A 24,206-nucleotide genomic window follows, 5' to 3' on the forward strand; every position below is an offset into this window, starting at 1 on the left:
ACTGTACTGTGTCTGCTGCTAATATAGACTGGTTGATAAAGAGATAGTATACTCGTAACTAGTATGTATGTATAAAGAAAGAAAGAAAAACCACGGTTAGGTGGTATATACAATTATGGACGGGCTGCCGAGTGCCGACACAGAGGTAGCCACAGCCGTGAACTACCGCACTGTACTGTGTCTGCTGCTAATATAGACTGGTTGATAAAGAGATAGTATACTCGTAACTAGTATGTATGTATAAAGAAAGAAAAAAAAACCACGGTTAGGTGGTATATACAATTATGGACGGGCTGCCGAGTGCCGACACAGAGGTAGCCACAGCCGTGAACTACCGCACTGTACTGTGTCTGCTGCTAATATAGACTGGTTGATAAAGAGATAGTATACTCGTAACTAGTATGACTATAAAGAAAGAAAAAAAAACCACGGTTAGGTGGTATATACAATTATGGACGGGCTGCCGAGTGCCGACACAGAGGTAGCCACAGCCGTGAACTACCGCACTGTACTGTGTCTGCTGCTAATATAGACTGGTTGATAAAGAGATAGTATACTACTAATATTATATATACTGGTGGTCAGGTCACTGGTCACTAGTCACACTGGCAGTGGCACTCCTGCAGCAAAAGTGTGCACTGTTTAATTTTAATATAATATTATGTACTCCTGGCTCCTGCTATAACCTATAACTGGCACTGCAGTGCTCCCCAGTCTCCCCCACAATTATAAGCTGTGTGAGCTGAGCACAGTCAGATATATATATACATTGATGCAGCACACTGGGCTGAGCAGTGCACACAGATATGGTATGTGACTGAGTCACTGTGTGTATCGTTTTTTTCAGGCAGAGAACGGATATATTAAATAAAACAAACAACTGCACTGTCTGGTGGTCACTGTGGTCGTCAGTCACTAAACTCTGCACTCTCTTCTACAGTATCACAGCCTCAGGTCAATCTCTCTCTCTCTCTCTCAACCCTAATCTAAATGGAGAGGACGCCAGCCACGTCCTCTCCCTATCAATCTCAATGCACGTGTGAAAATGGCGGCGACGCGCGGCTCCTTATATAGAATCCGAGTCTCGCGAGAATCCGACAGCGTCATGATGACGTTCGGGGCGCGCTCGGGTTAACCGAGCAAGGCGGGAGGATCCGAGTCTGCTCGGACCCGTGAAAAAAACATGAAGTTCGTGCGGGTTCGGATTCAGAGAAACCGAACCCGCTCATCTCTAATGTAAACTAATGAGAATCTGCGCTAATTAATTATTGGTGCAGCTAAAATCCATATTTCCCAGTGCTTACCCCTCTTCACTCAGTTAAGACATATAATTTGATAGAGAAAAGAAGAAACACAGAACAAAAGTGCTCCAATAAAACCCAGTTCTACACATACTGTAAACACCAAATAGGTGAATAATAAAGGATTGCAGTACCGTGGTTTAGGTATACCACGTGTTGATGATTTTCAAAGCATCAATTGAAGTCCAGCGATATCTTTCTAAAATCTGTAATAGATTGTATCCCCTTCGTATATACTGTATGTGAGCTCCAAAGCTCATAAGGGGATACAATAGAGAAATGCAATAGTGCAATTATCTTTTTAAAATCACACAAATGTATTTATACATCGCACTTACAACAAAAAGACAGATAAAAGCATATAGACATCCCCAGAGGCATAGACAGCAACTGGTCACAGAGTTCTGGAGGCACCCAGCTGGATATGAGCACATATACATTCTACAGTAGGATGTATATACTGTACGTATGTACTTGCACTTTTTGCCCATGGTTCGTTTTTGTGACCTCTTTATGTGCCTCTGACTCTTAAAAAACACTGTATGGACTTCATTTGTATGCTTGTTACTAATCCCATTTTTATTTTTGAGGTATCGCTGTATACATATGGACTCAATATGATTTTTAAAGAGTATTGTATGTTTGGGACTTGGTATTATACAGGTGAATCTCAAAAAATTAGAATATCGTGCAAAAGTTCATTTTATTTCAGTTATTCAACTTAAAAGGTGAAACTAATACTAGAGATGAGCGGGTTCGGTTCCTCGGAATCCGAACCCGCCCGAACTTCAGTTTTTTTTACACGGGTCCGAGCGACTCGGATCTTCCCGCCTTGCTCGGTTAACCCGAGCGCGCCTGAACGTCATCATCCCGCTGTCGGATTCTCGCGAGGCTCGGATTCTATCGCGAGACTCGGATTCTATATAAGGAGCCGCGCGTCGCCGCCATTTTCACACGTGCATTGAGATTGATAGGGAGAGGACGTGGCTGGCGTCCTCTCCGTTTATAGAGAGTGAGACTAGAGTAGAGAGAGACACAGTATTATTTACTTTAGTAATTTTGGGGAGCATTAGGAGGAGTACTACTACTTGCTGAAGTGATAGTGTGACTGTATATCTGACTTGTGGGGGAGACAGTGGGGAGCAGTTAGAGTCTGAGAGCAGGAGTACATATTTTAACGTACAGTGCACACTTTTGCTGGCACTCTGCTGCCAGAGTGCCACACTGCCATTGTGACCACACTGACCACCAGTATATATTGTGATTGTCTGCTTAGGAGTACTACTTGCAAGTTGCTGATAGTGTGACCAGTGACCTGACCACCAGTTTAATTAATCACCACCAGTTTAATATATATATATATATATATATATATATATATATAAAATTGTATATAATATATATATAATTGTATATGTATACCACCTACCCGTGTTTTTTTTTTCTTTCTTCTTGATACATACTACTATAGTAGCTTACTGTAGCAGTCTGCGGTGCTGCTGAGCTGACAGTGTCCAGCAGGTCCGTCATCAGTCATTACATAATAAATATATATACCTGTCCGGCTGCAGTACTAGTGATATTATATATATATATATATATATATATATATATTAATTTCATCTCATTATCATCCAGTCTATATTAGCAGCAGACACAGTACGGTAGTCCACGGCTGTAGCTACCTCTGTGTCGGCAGTCGCTGGTCCATCCATAATTGTATACCACCTACCCGTGGTTTTTTTTTTTCTCTTTCTTCTTGATACATACTACTATAGTAGCTTACTGTAGCAGTCTGCGGTGCTGCTGAGCTGACAGTGTCCAGCAGGTCCGTCATCAGTCATTACATAATAAATATATATACCTGTCCGGCTGCAGTACTAGTGATATTATATATATATATATATATATATATATATATATATTAATTTCATCTCATTATCATCCAGTCTATATTAGCAGCAGACACAGTACGGTAGTCCACGGCTGTAGCTACCTCTGTGTCGGCAGTCGCTGGTCCATCCATAATTGTATACCACCTACCCGTGGTTTTTTTTTTCTCTTTCTTCTTGATACATACTACTATAGTAGCTTACTGTAGCAGTCTGCGGTGCTGCTGAGCTGACAGTGTCCAGCAGGTCCGTCATCAGTCATTACATAATAAATATATATACCTGTCCGGCTGCAGTACTAGTGATATTATATATATATATATATATATATATATATATTAATTTCATCTCATTATCATCCAGTCTATATTAGCAGCAGACACAGTACGGTAGTCCACGGCTGTAGCTACCTCTGTGTCGGCAGTCGCTGGTCCATCCATAATTGTATACCACCTACCCGTGGTTTTTTTTTTCTCTTTCTTCTTGATACATACTACTATAGTAGCTTTCTGTAGCAGTCTGCGGTGCTGCTGAGCTGACAGTGTCCAGCAGGTCCGTCATCAGTCATTACATAATAAATATATATACCTGTCCGGCTGCAGTACTAGTGATATTATATATATATATATATATATATAAATTTCATCTCATTATCATCCAGTCTATATTAGCAGCAGACACAGTACGGTAGTCCACGGCTGTAGCTACCTCTGTGTCGGCAGTCGCTGGTCCATCCATAATTGTATACCACCTACCCGTGGTTTTTTTTTTCCTCTTTCTTCTTGATACATACTACTATAGTAGCTTACTGTAGCAGTCTGCGGTGCTGCTGAGCTGACAGTGTCCAGCAGGTCCGTCATCAGTCATTACATAATAAATATATATACCTGTCCGGCTGCAGTACTAGTGATATTATATATATATATATATATATATATATATATATTAATTTCATCTCAGTATCATCCAGTCTATATTAGCAGCAGACACAGTACGGTAGTCCACGGCTGTAGCTACCTCTGTGTCGGCAGTCGCTGGTCCATCCATAAGTATACTAGTATCCATCCATCTCCATTGTTTACCTGAGGTGCCTTTTAGTTGTGCCTATTAAAATATGGAGAACAAAAATGTTGAGGTTCCAAAATTAGGGAAAGATCAAGATCCACTTCCACCTCGTGCTGAAGCTGCTGCCACTAGTCGTGGCCGAGACGATGAAATGCCAGCAACGTCGTCTGCCAAGGCCGATGCCCAATGTCATAGTACAGAGCATGTAAAATCCAAAACACCAAATATCAGTAAAAAAAGGACTCCAAAATCTAAAATAAAATTGTCGGAGGAGAAGCGTAAACTTGCCAATATGCCATTTACCACACGGAGTGGCAAGGAACGGCTGAGGCCCTGGCCTATGTTCATGGCTAGTGGTTCAGCTTCACATGAGGATGGAAGCACTCAGCCTCTCGCTAGAAAAATGAAAAGACTCAAGCTGGCAAAAGCACCGCAAAGAACTGTGCGTTCTTCCAAATCCCAAATCCACAAGGAGAGTCCAATTGTGTCGGTTGCGATGCCTGACCTTCCCAACACTGGACGTAAAGAGCATGCGCCTTCCACCATTTGCACGCCCCCTGCAAGTGCTGGAAGGAGCACCCGCAGTCCAGTTCCTGATAGTCAGATTGAAGATGTCAGTGTTGAAGTACACCAGGATGAGGAGGATATGGGTGTTGCTGGCGCTGGGGAGGAAATTGACAAGGAGGATTCTGATGGTGAGGTGGTTTGTTTAAGTCAGGCACCCGGGGAGACACCTGTTGTCCGTGGGAGGAATAGGGCCGTTGACATGCCTGGTGAAAATACCAAAAAAATCAGCTCTTCGGTGTGGAAGTATTTCAACAGAAATGCGGACAACATTTGTCAAGCCGTGTGTTGCCTTTGTCAAGCTGTTATAAGTAGGGGTAAGGACGTTAACCACCTCGGAACATCCTCCCTTATACGTCACCTGCAGCGCATTCATAATAAGTCAGTGACAAGTTCAAAAACTTTGGGCGACAGCGGAAGCAGTCCACTGACCAGTAAATCCCTTCCTCTTGTAACCAAGCTCACGCAAACCACCCCACCAACTCCCTCAGTGTCAATTTCCTCCTTCCCCAGGAATGCCAATAGTCCTGCAGGCCATGTCACTGGCAATTCTGACGAGTCCTCTCCTGCCTGGGATTCCTCCGATGCATCCTTGCGTGTAACGCCTACTGCTGCTGGCGCTGCTGTTGTTGCTGCTGGGAGTCGATGGTCATCCCAGAGGGGAAGTCGTAAGCCCACTTTTACTACTTCCACCAAGCAATTGACTGTCCAACAGTCCTTTGCGAGGAAGATGAAATATCACAGCAGTCCTCCTGCTGCAAAGCGGATAACTGAGGCCTTGGCATCCTGGGTGGTGAGAAACGTGGTTCCGGTATCCATCATTACTGCAGAGCCAACTAGAGACTTGTTGGAGGTACTGTGTCCCCGGTACCAAATACCATCTAGGTTCCATTTCTCTAGGCAGGCGATACCGAAAATGTACACAGACCTCAGAAAAAGACTCACCAGTGTCCTAAAAAATGCAGTTGTACCCAATGTCCACTTAACCACGGACATGTGGACAAGTGGAGCAGGGCAGACTCAGGACTATATGACTGTGACAGCCCACTGGGTAGATGTATGGACTCCCGCCGCAAGAACAGCAGCGGCGGCACCAGTAGCAGCATCTCGCAAACGCCAACTCTTTCCTAGGCAGGCTACGCTTTGTATCACCGGTTTCCAGAATACGCACACAGCTGAAAACCTCTTACGGCAATTGAGGAAGATCATCGCGGAATGGCTTACCCCAATTGGACTCTCCTGTGGATTTGTGGCATCGGACAACGCCAGCAATATTGTGTGTGCATTAAATATGGGCAAATTCCAGCACGTCCCATGTTTTGAACATACCTTGAATTTGGTGGTGCAGAATTTTTTTTAAAAACGACAGGGGCGTGCAAGAGATGCTGTCGGTGGCCAGAAGAATTGCGGGACACTTTCGGCGTACAGGCACCACGTACAGAAGACTGGAGCACCACCAAAAACGCCTGAACCTGCCCTGCCATCATCTGAAGCAAGAAGTGGTAATGAGGTGGAATTCAACCCTCTATATGCTTCAGAGGTTGGAGGAGCAGCAAAAGGCCATTCAAGCCTACACAATTGAGCACGATATAGGAGGTGGAATGTACCTGTCTCAAGCGCAGTGGAGAATGATTTCAACATTGTGCAAGGTTCTGCAACCTTTTGAACTTGCCACACGTGAAGTCAGTTCAGACACTGCCAGCCTGAGTCAGGTCATTCCCCTCATCAGGCTTTTGCAGAAGAAGCTGGAGGCATTGAAGGAGGAGCTAAAAGGGAGCGATTCCGCTAGGCATGTGGGACTTGTGGATGGAGCCCTTAATTCGCTTAACAAGGATTCACGGGTGGTCAATCTGTTGAAATCAGAGCACTACATTTTGGCCACCGTGCTCGATCCTAGATTTAAAACCTACCTTGTATCTCTCTTTCCGGCAGACACAAGTCTGCTGGGGTTCAAAGACCTGCTGGTGACAAAATTGTCAAGTCAAGCGGAACGCGACCTGTCAACATCTCCTCCTTCACATTCTCCCGCAACTGGGGGTGCGAGGAAAAGGCTCAGAATTCTGAGCCCACCCGCTGGCGGTGATGCAGGGCAGTCTGGAGCGACTGCTGATGCTGACATCTGGTCCGGACTGAAGGACCTGACAACGATTACGGACATGTCGTCTACTGTCACTGCATATGATTCTGTCACCATTGAAAGAATGGTGGAGGATTATATGAGTGACCGCATCCAAGTAGGCACGTCAGACAGTCCGTACTTATACTGGCAGGAAAAAGAGGCAATTTGGAGGCCCTTGCACAAACTGGCTTTATTCTACCTAAGTTGCCTTCCCACAAGTCTGTACTCCGAAAGAGTGTTTAGTGCCGCCGCTCACCTTGTCAGCAATCGGCGTACGAGGTTACTTCCAGAAAATGTGGAGAAGATGATGTTCATTAAAATGAATTATAATCAATTCCTCCGTGGAGACATTGACCAGCAGCAATTGCCTCCACAAAGTACACAGGGAGCTGAGATGGTGGATTCCAGTGGGGACGAATTGATAATCTGTGAGGAGCGGGATGTACACGGTGATATATCGGAGGATGATGATGAGGTGGACATCTTGCCTCTGTAGAGCCAGTTTGTGCAAGGAGAGATTAATTGCTTCTTTTTCGGTGGGGGTCCAAACCAACCCGTCATTTCAGTCACAGTCGTGTGGCAGACCCTGTCACTGAAATGATGGGTTGGTTAAAGTGTGCATGTCCTGTTTATACAACATAAGGGTGGGTGGGAGGGCCCAAGGACAATTCCATCTTGCACCTCTTTTTTCTTTCATTTTTATTTGCGTCATGTGCTGTTTGGGGAGTGTTTTTTGGAAGGGCCATCCTGCGTGACACTGCAGTGCCACTCCTAGATGGGCCAGGTGTTTGTGTCGGCCACTAGGGTCGCTTAGCTTACTCACACAGCTACCTCATTGCGCCTCTTTTTTTCTTCTTTGCGTCATGTGCTGTTTGGGGAGTGTTTTTTGGAAGGGCCATCCTGCGTGACACTGCAGTGCCACTCCTAGATGGGCCAGGTGTTTGTGTCGGCCACTAGGGTCGCTTATCTTACTCACACAGCTACCTCATTGCGCCTCTTTTTTTCTTCTTTGCGTCATGTGCTGTTTGGGGAGTGTTTTTTGGAAGGGCCATCCTGCGTGACACTGCAGTGCCACTCCTAGATGGGCCAGGTGTTTGTGTCGGCCACTAGGGTCGCTTATCTTACTCACACAGCTACCTCATTGCGCCTCTTTTTTTCTTTGCGTCATGTGCTGTTTGGGGAGTGTTTTTTGGAAGGGCCATCCTGCGTGACACTGGAGTGCCACTCCTAGATGGGCCAGGTGTTTGTGTCGGCCACTAGGGTCGCTTATCTTACTCACACAGCTACCTCATTGCGCCTCTTTTTTTCTTCTTTGCGTCATGTGCTGTTTGGGGAGTGTTTTTTGGAAGGGCCATCCTGCGTGACACTGCAGTGCCACTCCTAGATGGGCCAGGTGTTTGTGTCGGCCACTAGGGTCGCTTATCTTACTCACACAGCTACCTCATTGCGCCTCTTTTTTTCTTCTTTGCGTCATGTGCTGTTTGGGGAGTGTTTTTTGGAAGGGCCATCCTGCGTGACACTGCAGTGCCACTCCTAGATGGGCCAGGTGTTTGTGTCGGCCACTAGGGTCGCTTAGCTTACTCACACAGCTACCTCATTGCGCCTCTTTTTTTCTTCTTTGCGTCATGTGCTGTTTGGGGAGTGTTTTTTGGAAGGGCCATCCTGCGTGACACTGCAGTGCCACTCCTAGACGGGCCAGGTGTTTGTGTCGGCCACTAGGGTCGCTTAGCTTACTCACACAGCTACCTCATTGCGCCTCTTTTTTTCTTCTTTGCGTCATGTGCTGTTTGGGGAGTGTTTTTTGGAAGGGTCATCCTGCGTGACACTGCAGTGACACTCCTAGATGGGCCAGGTGTTTGTGTCGGCCACTAGGGTCGCTTAGCTTAGTCATCCAGCGACCTCGGTGCAAATTTTAGGAATAAAAATAATATTGTGAGGTGTGAGGTATTCAGAATAGACTGAAAATGAGTGGAAATTATGGTTTTTGAGGTTAATAATACTTTGGGATCAAAATGACCCCCAAATTCTATGATTTAAGCTGTTTTTTAGTGTTTTTTGAAAAAAACACCCGAATCCAAAACACACCCGAATCCGACAAAAAAAATTCGGTGAGGTTTTGCCAAAACGCGGTCGAACCCAAAACACGGCCGCGGAACCGAACCCAAAACCAAAACACAAAACCCGAAAAATTTCAAGTGCACATCTCTAACTAATACATTGTATAGACTCATTACATGCAAAGTGAGATATTTCAAGCCTTTATTTATTGTAATTTTGATAATTGTAGTTTAAGATAACCCCAAATCCAAAATCTCAGAAAATTTAGAATATTACATAAAATCAATAAAAAAAGGACTTTAAATACAGAAATGTCGGCCCTCTGAAAAGTATAATCATGCATATGTACTCAGTACTTGGTTTGTGCCCCTTTTGCATGAATTACTGCCTCAATGCGGCATGACATGGATTCTATCAGCCTGTGGTACTGCTGAGGTGTTATAGAAGACCAGGATGCTCCAATAGCGGCCTTCAGCTCTTCTGCATTGTTCGGTCTCATGTCTTTCATTTTTCTTTAGGCAATGCCCCATAGATTCTCTATGGGGTTCAGGTCAGGCGAGTTTGCTGGCCAATTCAACACAGTAATCCCACGGTCATTGAACCAGGTTTTGGTACTTTTGGCAGTGTGGGCAGGTGCCAAGTCCTGCTGGAAAATGAAGTCAGCATCTCCAATGTCGTATTCCTCTATTATGCAATCCTTTATTATTCATCTATTTGGTGTTTATTTGGAGTGCTTTTACTCTGTGTTTCCTCTTTTCTCTATCAAATGTAACTTTATGTATCTTCTAGCCTGTTTCGGTAGCTTACACCAAATATTGGGGGAGATTCATCAAACCTTGGAGAATGATAAAGTGGAGAGAGATAAAGTACCAGCCAATCAGATCCTTACTGTCATTTTTTAAACACAGTCTGACATGAGCTGATTGGATGGTGCACTCTCTCTCTCCAAGGTTTGATAAATCTCGGCCAAAATTTATTCAAGTTCACAAGAAAGAAATCTTAAATGCCTACTAATTTCCAGAAGGTTGCATAGTTACAGCGATAAATCTTTATCTAATTAATAATCAAGGGTGCAGGGCTGCTGGAGTATAAAATATATCCTAGTAGTGTATCCTGTATAGTGTATAATGTTGAACCTGGAATCAAAAGGAATCTATTTTGTGTTAATATCCTATGAAATGTTTGTTTACTCACCATTACCATGTCTCTGATCATACTGTCTGTTACCCATTTCTTATGATGTGGAAGCCTTTTATATTGAAATCATGGCCTCTAATTAAGGGGTGTACCCATATCTTGGGGCCAATTAAGTCTATCAAGGTCCCATGAGTTATGAAAATAATAGTGTGACATAACTGTTCATATTATAATGGGTGTTTTTCCTGAGAATTGCTATTTTGCGTGTAGAGACTTACAGTGGCTGTGGTGAATTTAATTAATATGTGTAATAATAATGCATATTCATTTTCTTTTCTAATTTACAGAATTAAATATAGGACCATGATTTGTATAATTTGTTTTCCACTGCTTGTGCTCCAGAGCTGAGCATCCGTGGCTGATGGTGAGTTGTACACAACTAAGATGACTCTCCACTTGCGGCTGAAAGGGCATAACTGGGGGGTAAGTCATATAACTTTACTGAGGGCAGGACAAGGACATGTTGAGTTAACTGCGAGCATTGCATTATGCTAATGTGCAAATATGTCTTTAAGCATAGGGCTGGTGCAAGTATGCGCTGAAAATTATGTTGGATATCAAAGGAAGCGTATGGATAGGGGCGGTGCAGTCACATAGATGTGTGCAATGTGCATTTAGTTCTGTGCATGCAGTGCGTATTCAACGCTGCTTCAGCCCCTACATGTAACAGTATGTGGAATGGGCTGTCTGCAAAAAATAAAGCTAAGAAAAATGAGTCTGTGCGTAGTCAAATTTTTAGTGACCCAGTCCTGGTTCTAGAAATACAGGGCGATGAGGTGCGATGGGGTTCCAGCACCGGGCTCGACCAGGCCGGGTATAATGCTGCAGCAGCGGCATACACTTGACAGGGTCCCCCTGCCAAAACATTCTCATCCCCAAACTGCTCACCCCAGCTTCGGAATCCTCGTAAAAGTGGGGACCCCCAATTTAGGTGCGCTGCGGTGCGGGCATGTTTGGCGGATCTAGCCTCTACCAATCGGGGAGTGAGCAGTGGAGACTGGAGTCCTGTTGTCGGTTTGCTGGGGTGGATTGGGATTGAAAACCAGCGGGGGAAATTTATGGTAGGAGCCCTAATAGTGATGGGGTCTGTGGGAGGGGGGTGGACTCTGTGAAGTGGGCTGGATTACTGCTTAGAAGGCGTAAATAAATGAATGTAAGGAAGGTGCGCGTCGCAGAAGCGCATAAAATTTTTTAGGGGCGTGGCTTCGTGGGAAGGGGCGTGGCCACATAATAGTGCACGGTATACACTTTGCACCAGGTAGAGCACTTTATACACATTGCACCAGATAAAGCACGTTATACACTTTGCACCAGGTAAAGCACATTATACACTTTGTGCCAGGCAGAGCATGTTATACATATTGCGCCAGGTAGAGCACGTCATACACTTTGCGCCAGGCAGAGCACTTTATACACATTGGACCAGGTATACACACAGGGGTCAGTGCCACCATTCCCACGCACACGTCATTGCCATCCTACACACACACACAGAGATCACCTACACACAAACTCAGGGGTCAGTGCCAGCATACACACACACACATATACACAGAGGTCACCTAAACACACACACACACACACACACACACACACACACACACACACACACACACACACACACGTCAGTGACAGTCTACAGACTCTACACACATACACACTAGAGATGAGCGCCGGAAATTTTTCGGGTTTTGTGTTTTGGTTTTGGGTTCGGTTCCGCGGCCGTGTTTTGGGTTCGACCGCGTTTTGGCAAAACCTCACCGAATTTTTTTTGTCGGATTCGGGTGTGTTTTGGATTCGGGTGTTTTTTTCAAAAAACCCTAAAAAACAGCTTAAATCATAGAATTTGGGGGTCATTTTGATCCCAAAGTATTATTAACCTCAAAAACCCTAATTTACACTCATTTTCAGTCTATTCTGAATACCTCACACCTCACAATATTATTTTTAGTCCTAAAATTTGCACCGAGGTCGCTGTGTGAGTAAGATAAGCGACCCTAGTGGCCGACACAAACACCGGGCCCATCTAGGAGTGGCACTGCAGTGTCACGCAGGATGTCCCTTCCAAAAAACCCTCCCCAAACAGCACATGACGCAAAGAAAAAAAGAGGCGCAATGAGGTAGCTGACTGTGTGAGTAAGATAAGCGACCCTAGTGGCCGACACAAACACCGGGCCCATCTAGGAGTGGCACTGCAGTGTCACGCAGGATGGCCCTTCCAAAAAACCCTCCCCAAACAGCACATGACGCAAAGAAAAAAAGAGGCGCAATGAGGTAGCTGACTGTGTGAGTAAGATAAGCGACCCTAGTGGCCGACACAAACACCGGGCCCATCTAGGAGTGGCACTGCAGTGTCACGCAGGATGTCCCTTCCAAAAAACCCTCCCCAAACAGCACATGACGCAAAGAAAAAAAGAGGCGCAATGAGGTAGCAGACTGTGTGAGTAAGATAAGCGACCCTAGTGGCCGACACAAACACCGGGCCCATCTAGGAGTGGCACTGCAGTGTCACGCAGGATGGCCCTTCCAAAAAACCCTCCCCAAACAGCACATGACGCAAAGAAAAAAAGAGGCGCAATGAGGTAGCTGACTGTGTGAGTAAGATAAGCGACCCTAGTGGCCGACACAAACACCGGGCCCATCTAGGAGTGGCACTGCAGTGTCACGCAGGATGGCCCTTCCAAAAAACCCTCCCCAAACAGCACATGACGCAAAGAAAAAAAGAGGCGCAATGAGGTAGCTGACTGTGTGAGTAAGATAAGCGACCCTAGTGGCCGACACAAACACCGGGCCCATCTAGGAGTGGCACTGCAGTGTCACGCAGGATGGCCCTTCCAAAAAACCCTCCCCAAACAGCACATGACGCAAAGAAAAAAAGAGGCGCAATGAGGTAGCTGACTGTGTGAGTAAGATAAGCGACCCTAGTGGCCGACACAAACACCGGGCCCATCTAGGAGTGGCACTGCAGTGTCACGCAGGATGGCCCTTCCAAAAAACCCTCCCCAAACAGCACATGACGCAAAGAAAAATAAAAGAAAAAAGAGGTGCAAGATGGAATTGTCCTTGGGCCCTCCCACCCACCCTTATGTTGTATAAACAGGACATGCACACTTTAACCAACCCATCATTTCAGTGACAGGGTCTGCCACACGACTGTGACTGATATGACGGGTTGGTTTGGACCCCCCCCAAAAAAGAAGCAATTAATCTCTCCTTGCACAAACTGGCTCTACAGAGGCAAGATGTCCACCTCATCATCCTCCGATATATCACCGTGTACATCCCCCTCCTCACAGATTATCAATTTGTCCCCACTGGAATCCACCATCTCAGCTCCCTGTGTACTTTGTGGAGGCAATTGCTGCTGGTCAATGTCTCCGCGGAGGAATTGATTATAATTCATTTTAATGAACATCATCTTCTCCACATTTTCTGGATGTAACCTCGTACGCCGATTGCTGACAAGGTGAGCGGCGGCACTAAACACTCTTTCGGAGTACACACTTGTGGGAGGGCAACTTAGGTAGAATAAAGCCAGTTTGTGCAAGGGCCTCCAAATTGCCTCTTTTTCCTGCCAGTATAAGTACGGACTGTGTGACGTGCCTACTTGGATGCGGTCACTCATATAATCCTCCACCATTCTTTCAATGTTGAGAGAATCATATGCAGTGACAGTAGACGACATGTCCGTAATCGTTGTCAGGTCCTTCAGTCCGGACCAGATGTCAGCATCAGCAGTCGCTCCAGACTGCCCTGCATCACCGCCAGCGGGTGGGCTCGGAATTCTGAGCCTTTTCCTCGCACCCCCAGTTGCGGGAGAATGTGAAGGAGGAGATGTTGACAGGTCGCGTTCCGCTTGACTTGACAATTTTCTCACCAGCAGGTCTTTCAACCCCAGCAGACTTGTGTCTGCCGGAAAGAGAGATCCAAGGTAGGCTTTAAATCTAGGATCGAGCATGGTGGCCAAAATGTAGTGCTCTGATTTCAACAGATTGACCACCCGTGAATCCTTGTTAAGCGAATTAAGGGCTCCATCCACAAGTCCCACATGCCTAGCGGAATCGCTCCATGTTAGCTCCTCCTTCAATGTCTCCAGCTTCTTCTGCAAAAGCCTGATGAGGGGAATGACCTGACTCAGGCTGGCAGTGTCTGAACTGACTTCACGTGTGGCAAGTTCAAAGGGCATCAGAACCTTGCACAACGTTGAAATCATTCTCCACTGCGCTTGAGACAGGTGCATTCCACCTCCTATATCGTGCTCAATTGTATAGGCTTGAATGGCCTTTTGCTGCTCCTCCAACCTCTGAAGCATATAGAGGGTTGAATTCCACCTCCTTACCACTTCTTGCTTCAGATGATGGCAGGGCAGGTTCAGTAGTTTTTGGTGGTGCTCCAGTCTTCTGTACGTGGTGCCTGTACGCCGAAAGTGTCCCGCAATTCTTCTTGCCACCGACAGCATCTCTTGCACGCCCCTGTCGTTTTTTTAAAAATTCTGCACCACCAAATTCAAGGTATGTGCAAAACATGGGACGTGCTGGAATTTGCCCATATTTAATGCACACACAATATTGCTGGCGTTGTCCGATGCCACAAATCCACAGGAGAGTCCAATTGGGGTAAGCCATTCCGCGATGATCTTCCTCAGTTGCCGTAAGAGGTTTTCAGCTGTGTGCGTATTCTGGAAACCGGTGATACAAAGCGTAGCCTGCCTAGGAAAGAGTTGGCGTTTGCGAGATGCTGCTACTGGTGCCGCCGCTGCTGTTCTTGCGGCGGGAGTCCATACATCTACCCAGTGGGCTGTCACAGTCATATAGTCCTGACCCTGCCCTGCTCCACTTGTCCACATGTCCGTGGTTAAGTGGACATTGGGTACAGCTGCATTTTTTAGGACACTGGTGACTCTTTTTCTGAGGTCTGTGTACATTTTCGGTATCGCCTGCCTAGAGAAATGGAACCTAGATGGTATTTGGTACCGGGGACACAGTACCTCCAACAAGTCTCTAGTTGGCTCTGCAGTAATGATGGATACCGGAACCACGTTTCTCACCACCCAGGATGCCAAGGCCTCAGTTATCCGCTTTGCTGTAGGATGACTGCTGTGATATTTCATCTTCCTCGCAAAGGACTGTTGGACAGTCAATTGCTTGGTGGAAGTAGTAAAAGTGGTCTTACGACTTCCCCTCTGGGATGACCATCGACTCCCAGCAGCAACAACAGCAGCGCCAGCAGCAGTAGGCGTTACACGCAAGGATGCATCGGAGGAATCCCAGGCAGGAGAGGAATCGTCAGAATTGCCAGTGACATGGCCTGCAGGACTATTGGCATTCCTGGGGAAGGAGGAAATTGACACTGAGGGAGTTGGTGGGGTGGTTTGCGTGAGCTTGGTTACAAGAGGAAGGGATTTACTGGTCAGTGGACTGCTTCCGCTGTCACCCAAAGTTTTTGAACTTGTCACTGACTTATTATGACTGCGCTGCAGGTGACGTATAAGGGAGGATGTTCCGAGGTGGTTAACGTCCTTACCCCTACTTATTACAGCTTGACAAAGGGAACACACGGCTTGACACCTGTTGTCCGCATTTCTGTTGAAATAGTTCCACACCGAAGAGCTGATTTTTTTGGTATTTTCACCAGGCATGTCAACGGCCATATTCCTCCCACGGACAACAGGTGTCTCCCCGGGTGCCTGACTTAAACAAACCACCTCACCATCAGAATCCTCCTGGTCAATTTCCTCCCCAGCGCCAGCAACACCCATATCCTCCTCATCCTGGTGTACTTCAACACTGACATCTTCAATCTGACTATCAGGAACTGGACTGCGGGTGCTCCTTCCAGCACTTGCAGGGGGCGTGCAAATGGTGGAAGGCGCATGCTCTTCACGTCCAGTGTTGGGAAGGTCAGGCATCGCAACCGACACAATTGGACTCTCCTTGTGGATTTGGGATTTCGAAGAACGCACAGTTCTTTGCGGTGCTACTGCTTTTGCCAGCTTGAGTCTTTTCATTTTTCTAGCGAGAGGCTGAGTGCCTCCATCCTCATGTGAAGCTGAACCACTAGCCATGAACATAGGCCAGGGCCTCAGCCGTTCCTTGCCACTCCGTGTGGTAAATGGCATATTGGCAAGTTTACGCTTCTCCTCCGACAATTTTATTTTAGGTTTTGGAGTCCTTTTTTTACTGATATTTGGTGTTTTGGATTTGACATGCTCTGTACTATGACATTGGGCATCGGCCTTGGCAGACGACGTTGCTGGCATTTCATCGTCTCGGCCATGACTAGTGGCAGCAGCTTCAGCACGAGGTGGAAGTGGATCTTGATCTTTCCCTAATTTTGGAACCTCAACATTTTTGTTCTCCATATTTTAATAGGCACAACTAAAAGGCACCTCAGGTAAACAATGGAGATGGATGGATACTAGTATACAATTATGGATGGACTGCCGAGTGCCGACACAGAGGTAGCTACAGCCGTGGACTATTGTACTGTACTGTGTCTGCTGCTAATATAGACTGGATGATAATGAGATGTAGTATGTATGTATAAAGAAGAAAGAAAAAAAAACCACGGGTAGGTGGTATACAATTATGGACGGACTGCCGAGTGCCGACACAGAGGTAGCTACAGCCGTGGACTACCGTACTGTGTCTGCTGCTAATATAGACTGGTTGATAAAGAGATGTAGTATGTATGTATAAAGAAGAAAGAAAAAAAAACCACAGGTAGGTGGTATACAATTATGGATGGACTGCCGAGTGCCGACACAGAGGTGGCTACAGCCGTGGACTACCGTACTGTGTCTGCTGCTAATATAGACTGGTTGATAAAGAGATGTAGTATGTATGTATAAAGAAGAAAGAAAAAAAAACCACGGGTAGGTGTTATACAATTATGGATGGACTGCCGAGTGCCGACACAGAGGTAGCTACAGCCGTGGACTACCGTACTGTACTGTGTCTGCTGCTAATATAGACTGGATGATAATGAGATGTAGTATGTATAAAGAAGAAAGAAAGAAAAACCACGGGTAGGTGGTATACAATTATGGATGGACTGCCGAGTGCCGACACAGAGGTAGCTACAGCCGTGGACTACCGTACTGTGTCTGCTGCTAATATAGACTGGTTGATAATGAGATGTAGTATGTATAAAGAAGAAAGAAAAAAAAAACCACGGGTAGGTGGTATACAATTATGGACGGACTGCCGAGTGCCGACACAGAGGTAGCTACAGCCGTGGACTACCGTACTGTACTGTGTCTGCTGCTAATATAGACTGGATGATAATGAGATGTAGTATGTATAAAGAAGAAAGAAAAAAAAAACACGGGTAGGTGGTATACAATTATGATTGGACTGCCGAGTGCCGACACAGAGGTAGCTACAGCCGTGGACTACCGTACTGTGTCTGCTGCTAATATAGACTGGTTGATAATGAGATGTAGTATGTATAAAGAAGAAAGAAAAAAAAAACCACGGGTAGGTGGTATACAATTATGGACGGACTGCCGAGTGCCGACACAGAGGTAGCTACAGCCGTGGACTACCGTACTGTACTGTGTCTGCTGCTAATATAGACTGGATGATAATGAGATGTAGTATGTATAAAGAAGAAAGAAAAAAAAAACCACGGGTAGGTGGTATACAATTATGGATGGGCTGCCGAGTGCCGACACAGAGGTAGCTACAGCCGTGGACTACCGTACTGTGTCTGCTGCTAATATAGACTGGTTGATAATGAGATGTAGTATGTATAAAGAAGAAAGAAAAAAAAAACCACGGGTAGGTGGTATACAATTATGGACGGACTGCCGAGTGCCGACACAGAGGTAGCTACAGCCGTGGACTACCGTACTGTACTGTGTCTGCTGCTAATATAGACTGGATGATAATGAGATGTAGTATGTATAAAGAAGAAAGAAAAAAAAACCACGGGTAGGTGGTATACAATTATGGATGGACTGCCGAGTGCCGACACAGAGGTAGCTACAGCCGTGGACTACCGTACTGTGTCTGCTGCTAATATAGACTGGTTGATAATGAGATGTAGTATGTATAAAGAAGAAAGAAAAAAAAAACCACGGGTAGGTGGTATACAATTATGGACGGACTGCCGAGTGCCGACACAGAGGTAGCTACAGCCATGGACTACTGTACTGTACTGTGTCTGCTGCTAATATAGACTGGATGATAATGAGATGTAGTATGTATAAAGAAGAAAGAAAAAAAAAACCACGGGTAGGTGGTATACAATTATGGATGGACTGCCGAGTGCCGACACAGAGGTAGCTACAGCCGTGAGCTACCGTACTGTGTCTGCTGCGACTGGATGATAAATAATGATATAAAAAATATATATATATCACTACTGCAGCCGGACAGGTATATATTATATAATGACGGACCTGCTGGACACTGTCTGTCAGCAGAATGAGTTTTTTATTTTATAGAATAAAAAAACACCACACAAGTCACACGACGTGTGTTTAACTTTTACAGCCAGACATTCACAATACAATATAGTATACTATATACTGGTGGTCAGGTCACTGGTCAGTCACACTGGCAGTGGCACTCCTGCAGAAAAAAAGTGTGCACTGTTTAATTTTAATATGTACTCCTGGCTCCTGCTATAACCTAACTGCTCCCCAGTCTCCCCCACAATTAAGCTGTGTGAGCACAGTCAGATATTATACATAGATGATGCAGCAGCACACTGGGCTGAGCACAGATATGGTATGTGACTGAGTCACTGTGTATCGTTTTTTCAGGCAGAGAACGGATTATATTAAATAATATAAAACTGCACTGGTGGTCACTGGTCAGTCACTAGTATAACTAACTAATACTATCAGCAAAATTCTGCACTCTCTGTCTGAGTACTCCTCCTAAGCTCCAGTAAATGAAGTGTCACTGTCTCACTCTGTCACTAGTATAACTAACTAATACTATCAGCAAAATTCTGTACTCTCTGTCTGAGTACTCCTCCTAAGCTCCAGTAAATGAAGTGTCACTGTCTCACTCTCACTCTCCTATCTATTTCTTCTCTAAACGGAGAGGACGCCAGCCACGTCCTCTCACTATCAATCTCAATGCACGTGTAAAATGGCGGCGACGCGCGGCTCCTTATATAGAATCCGAGTCTCGCGATAGAATCCGAGCCTCGCGAGAATCCGACAGCGTCATGATGACGTTCGGGCGCGCTCGGGTTAACCGAGCAAGGCGGGAAGATCCGAGTCGCTCGGATCCGTGTAAAAAAAGCTGAAGTTCGGGCGGGTTCGGATTCCGAGGAACCGAACCCGCTCATCACTAATACACACACAGCATAAGTGGACATGTAATGAGAGAGCTGAGCCTAGGCATTGCCCCACGTCACCCAGGTACCTGCTGGACTTCTTTTCCCGCCATCTTTCGCTGGTAGTGACGGTGTTCACTCCTCTCACTCCCCTGCTGGAGAGACTGAGCTCGGCGGCGGACAGGCGACTCGGGTCTGCGGGCCTCTCTCCTGGCATACGGCCAGGCTTCCTCTGCTAGCTGCAGCAACTTCCTCCCAGTATGTGGGGCCCAGTGGTGCAGTAGGAGACAGGCAGCTTCATCCCCTGTGAAAGGTGTGCGCTACTATAGCAGCGGGTACAGCGGGTATGGAGCTCCGGTCTCACTTCCTGGATGGTCACATGACATAAGGTCTCCAATTAAAGCTCAAGCCTCTGTGAGGCATGCCTCACTTTGCTCTTTTTTAAGTGGTGTGATCAGGGGTGTATCTAGGGGTCTGAGCTCCCCTGGCAAAGTAAGGGACTGGCGCCCTCCCCCCAATCCACGCCATATTTTTTAAATAATATACTCTCACTAACCACACCGACACCTTCTTCACCATTAACCCTACCCTAGTCTAGCCACACATTAGGGGGGGATGTATGATACTGCCCGGGATTGTGTCGGTATAAGTCTTCCCGCTTCGCCTCTTTACCAAGATGTAAGAACATCTTTTATGTAGAGATGAGCGGGTTCGGTTTCTCTGAATCCGAACCCGCCAGAACTTCATGTTTTTTTTCACGGGTCCGAGCGACTCGGATCTTCCCGCCTTGCTCGGTTAACCCGAGCGCGCCCGAACGTCATCATGACGCTGTCGGATTCTCGCGAGGCTCGGATTCTATCGCGAGACTCGGATTCTATATAAGGAGCCGCGCGTCGCCGCCATTTTCACACGTGCATTGAGATTGATAGGGAGAGGACGTGGCTGGCGTCCTCTCCGTTTAGAATAGATTAGAGAGACACTTGATTTACTAATTTTGGGGAGCATTAGGAGTACTCAGTACAGTGCAGAGTTTTGCTGATAGTGACCAGTGACCACCAGTTTTATTTATAATCCGTTCTCTGCCTGAAAAAAGCGATACACAGCACACAGTGACTCAGTCACATACCATATCTGTGTGCACTGCTCAGGCTCAGGCCAGTGTGCTGCATCATCTATTATCTATATATAATATTATATATATCTGTCTGACTGCTCAGCTCACACAGCTTATAATTGTGGGGGAGACTGGGGAGCACTACTGCAGTGCCAGTTATAGGTTATAGCAGGAGCCAGGAGTACATAATATATTATATAGTGAGTGACCACCAGACACACAGTGCAGTTTATTTAATATATCCGTTCTCTGCCTGAAAAAAGCGATACACACAGTGACTCAGTCAGTCACATACCATATCTGTGTGCACTGCTCAGGCTCAGGCCAGTGTGCTGCATCATCTATATATATTATATATCTGTCTGACTGCTCAGCTCACACAGCTTATAATTGTGGGGGAGACTGGGGAGCACTACTGCAGTGCCAGTTATAGGTTATAGCAGGAGCCAGGAGTACATAATATTATATTAAAATTAAACAGTGCACACTTTTGCTGCAGGAGTGCCACTGCCAGTGTGACTAGTGACCAGTGACCTGACCACCAGTATATATAATATTAGTAGTATACTATCTCTTTATCAACCAGTCTATATTAGCAGCAGACACAGTACAGTGCGGTAGTTCACGGCTGTGGCTACCTCTGTGTCGGCACTCGGCAGCCCGTCCATAATTGTATATACCACCTAACCGTGGTTTTTTTTTCTTTCTTTATACATACATACTAGTTACGAGTATACTATCTCTTTATCAACCAGTCTATATATTAGCAGCAGACACAGTACAGTGCGGTAGTTCACGGCTGTGGCTACCTCTGTGTCGGCACTCGGCAGCCCGTCCATAATTGTATATACCACCTAACCGTGGTTTTTTTTTCTTTCTTTATACATACATACTAGTTACGAGTATACTATCTCTTTATCAACCAGTCTATATATTAGCAGCAGACACAGTACAGTGCGGTAGTTCACGGCTGTGGCTACCTCTGTGTCGGCACTCGGCAGCCCGTCCATAATTGTATATACCACCTAACCGTGTTTTTTTTTCTTTCTTTATACATACATACTAGTTACGAGTATACTATCTCTTTATCAACCAGTCTATATATTAGCAGCAGACACAGTACAGTGCGGTAGTTCACGGCTGTGGCTACCTCTGTGTCGGCACTCGGCAGCCCGTCCATAATTGTATATACCACCTAACCGTGGTTTTTTTTTCTTTCTTTATACATACATACTAGTTACGAGTATACTATCTCTTTATCAACCAGTCTATATTAGCAGCAGACACAGTACAGTGCGGTAGTTCACGGCTGTGGCTACCTCTGTGTCGGCACTCGGCAGCCCGTCCATAATTGTATATACCACCTAACCGTGTTTTTTTTTCTTTCTTTATACATACATACTAGTTACGAGTATACTATCTCTTTATCAACCAGTCTATATATTAGCAGCAGACACAGTACAGTGCGGTAGTTCACGGCTGTGGCTACCTCTGTGTCGGCACTCGGCAGCCCGTCCATAATTGTATATACCACCTAACCGTGGTTTTTTTTTCTTTCTTTATACATACATACTAGTTACGAGTATACTATCTCTTTATCAACCAGTCTATATATTAGCAGCAGACACAGTACAGTGCGGTAGTTCACGGCTGTGGCTACCTCTGTGTCGGCACTCGGCAGCCCGTCCATAATTGTATATACCACCTAACCGTGGTTTTTTTTTCTTTCTTTATACATACATACTAGTTACGAGTATACTATCTCTTTATCAACCAGTCTATATATTAGCAGCAGACACAGTACAGTGCGGTAGTTCACGGCTGTGGCTACCTCTGTGTCGGCACTCGGCAGCCCGTCCATAATTGTATACTAGTATCCAATCCATCCATCTCCATTGTTTACCTGAGGTGCCTTTTAGTTGTGCCTATTAAAATATGGAGAACAAAAATGTTGAGGTTCCAAAATTAGGGAAAGATCAAGATCCACTTCCACCTCGTGCTGAAGCTGCTGCCACTAGTCATGGCCGAGACGATGAAATGCCAGCAACGTCGTCTGCCAAGGCCGATGCCCAATGTCATAGTACAGAGCATGTCAAATCCAAAACACCAAATATCAGTAAAAAAAGGACTCCAAAACCTAAAATAAAATTGTCGGAGGAGAAGCGTAAACTTGCCAATATGCCATTTACCACACGGAGTGGCAAGGAACGGCTGAGGCCCTGGCCTATGTTCATGGCTAGTGGTTCAGCTTCACATGAGGATGGAAGCACTCAGCCTCTCGCTAGAAAAATGAAAAGACTCAAGCTGGCAAAAGCAGCACAGCAAAGAACTGTGCATTCTTCGAAATCCCAAATCCACAAGGAGAGTCCAATTGTGTCGGTTGCGATGCCTGACCTTCCCAACACTGGACGTGAAGAGCATGCGCCTTCCACCATTTGCACGCCCCCTGCAAGTGCTGGAAGGAGCACCCGCAGTCCAGTTCCTGATAGTCAGATTGAAGATGTCAGTGTTGAAGTACACCAGGATGAGGAGGATATGGGTGTTGCTGGCGCTGGGGAGGAAATTGACCAGGAGGATTCTGATGGTGAGGTGGTTTGTTTAAGTCAGGCACCCGGGGAGACACCTGTTGTCCGTGGGAGGAATATGGCCGTTGACATGCCAGGTGAAAATACCAAAAAAATCAGCTCTTCGGTGTGGAGGTATTTCACCAGAAATGCGGACAACAGGTGTCAAGCCGTGTGTTCCCTTTGTCAAGCTGTAATAAGTAGGGGTAAGGACGTTAACCACCTCGGAACATCCTCCCTTATACGTCACCTGCAGCGCATTCATAATAAGTCAGTGACAAGTTCAAAAACTTTGGGTGACAGCGGAAGCAGTCCACTGACCAGTAAATCCCTTCCTCTTGTAACCAAGCTCACGCAAACCACCCCACCAACTCCCTCAGTGTCAATTTCCTCCTTCCCCAGGAATGCCAATAGTCCTGCAGGCCATGTCACTGGCAATTCTGACGAGTCCTCTCCTGCCTGGGATTCCTCCGATGCATCCTTGCGTGTAACGCCTACTGCTGCTGGCGCTGCTGTTGTTGCCGCTGGGAGTCGATGGTCATCCCAGAGGGGAAGTCGTAAGCCCACTTGTACTACTTCCAGTAAGCAATTGACTGTTCAACAGTCCTTTGCGAGGAAGATGAAATATCACAGCAGTCATCCTACTGCAAAGCGGATAACTGAGTCCTTGACAACTATGTTGGTGTTAGACGTGCGTCCGGTATCCGCCGTTAGTTCACAGGGAACTAGACAATTTATTGAGGCAGTGTGCCCCCGTTACCAAATACCATCTAGGTTCCACTTCTCTAGGCAGGCGATACCGAGAATGTACACGGACGTCAGAAAAAGACTCACCAGTGTCCTAAAAAATGCAGTTGTACCCAATGTCCACTTAACCACGGACATGTGGACAAGTGGAGCAGGGCAGGGTCAGGACTATATGACTGTGACAGCCCACTGGGTAGATGTATGGACTCCCGCCGCAAGAACAGCAGCGGCGGCACCAGTAGCAGCATCTCGCAAACGCCAACTCTTTCCTAGGCAGGCTACGCTTTGTAT

Source organism: Pseudophryne corroboree, chromosome 1, assembly GCF_028390025.1.
Source record: "Pseudophryne corroboree isolate aPseCor3 chromosome 1, aPseCor3.hap2, whole genome shotgun sequence".
Taxonomy (NCBI): domain Eukaryota; kingdom Metazoa; phylum Chordata; class Amphibia; order Anura; family Myobatrachidae; genus Pseudophryne; species Pseudophryne corroboree.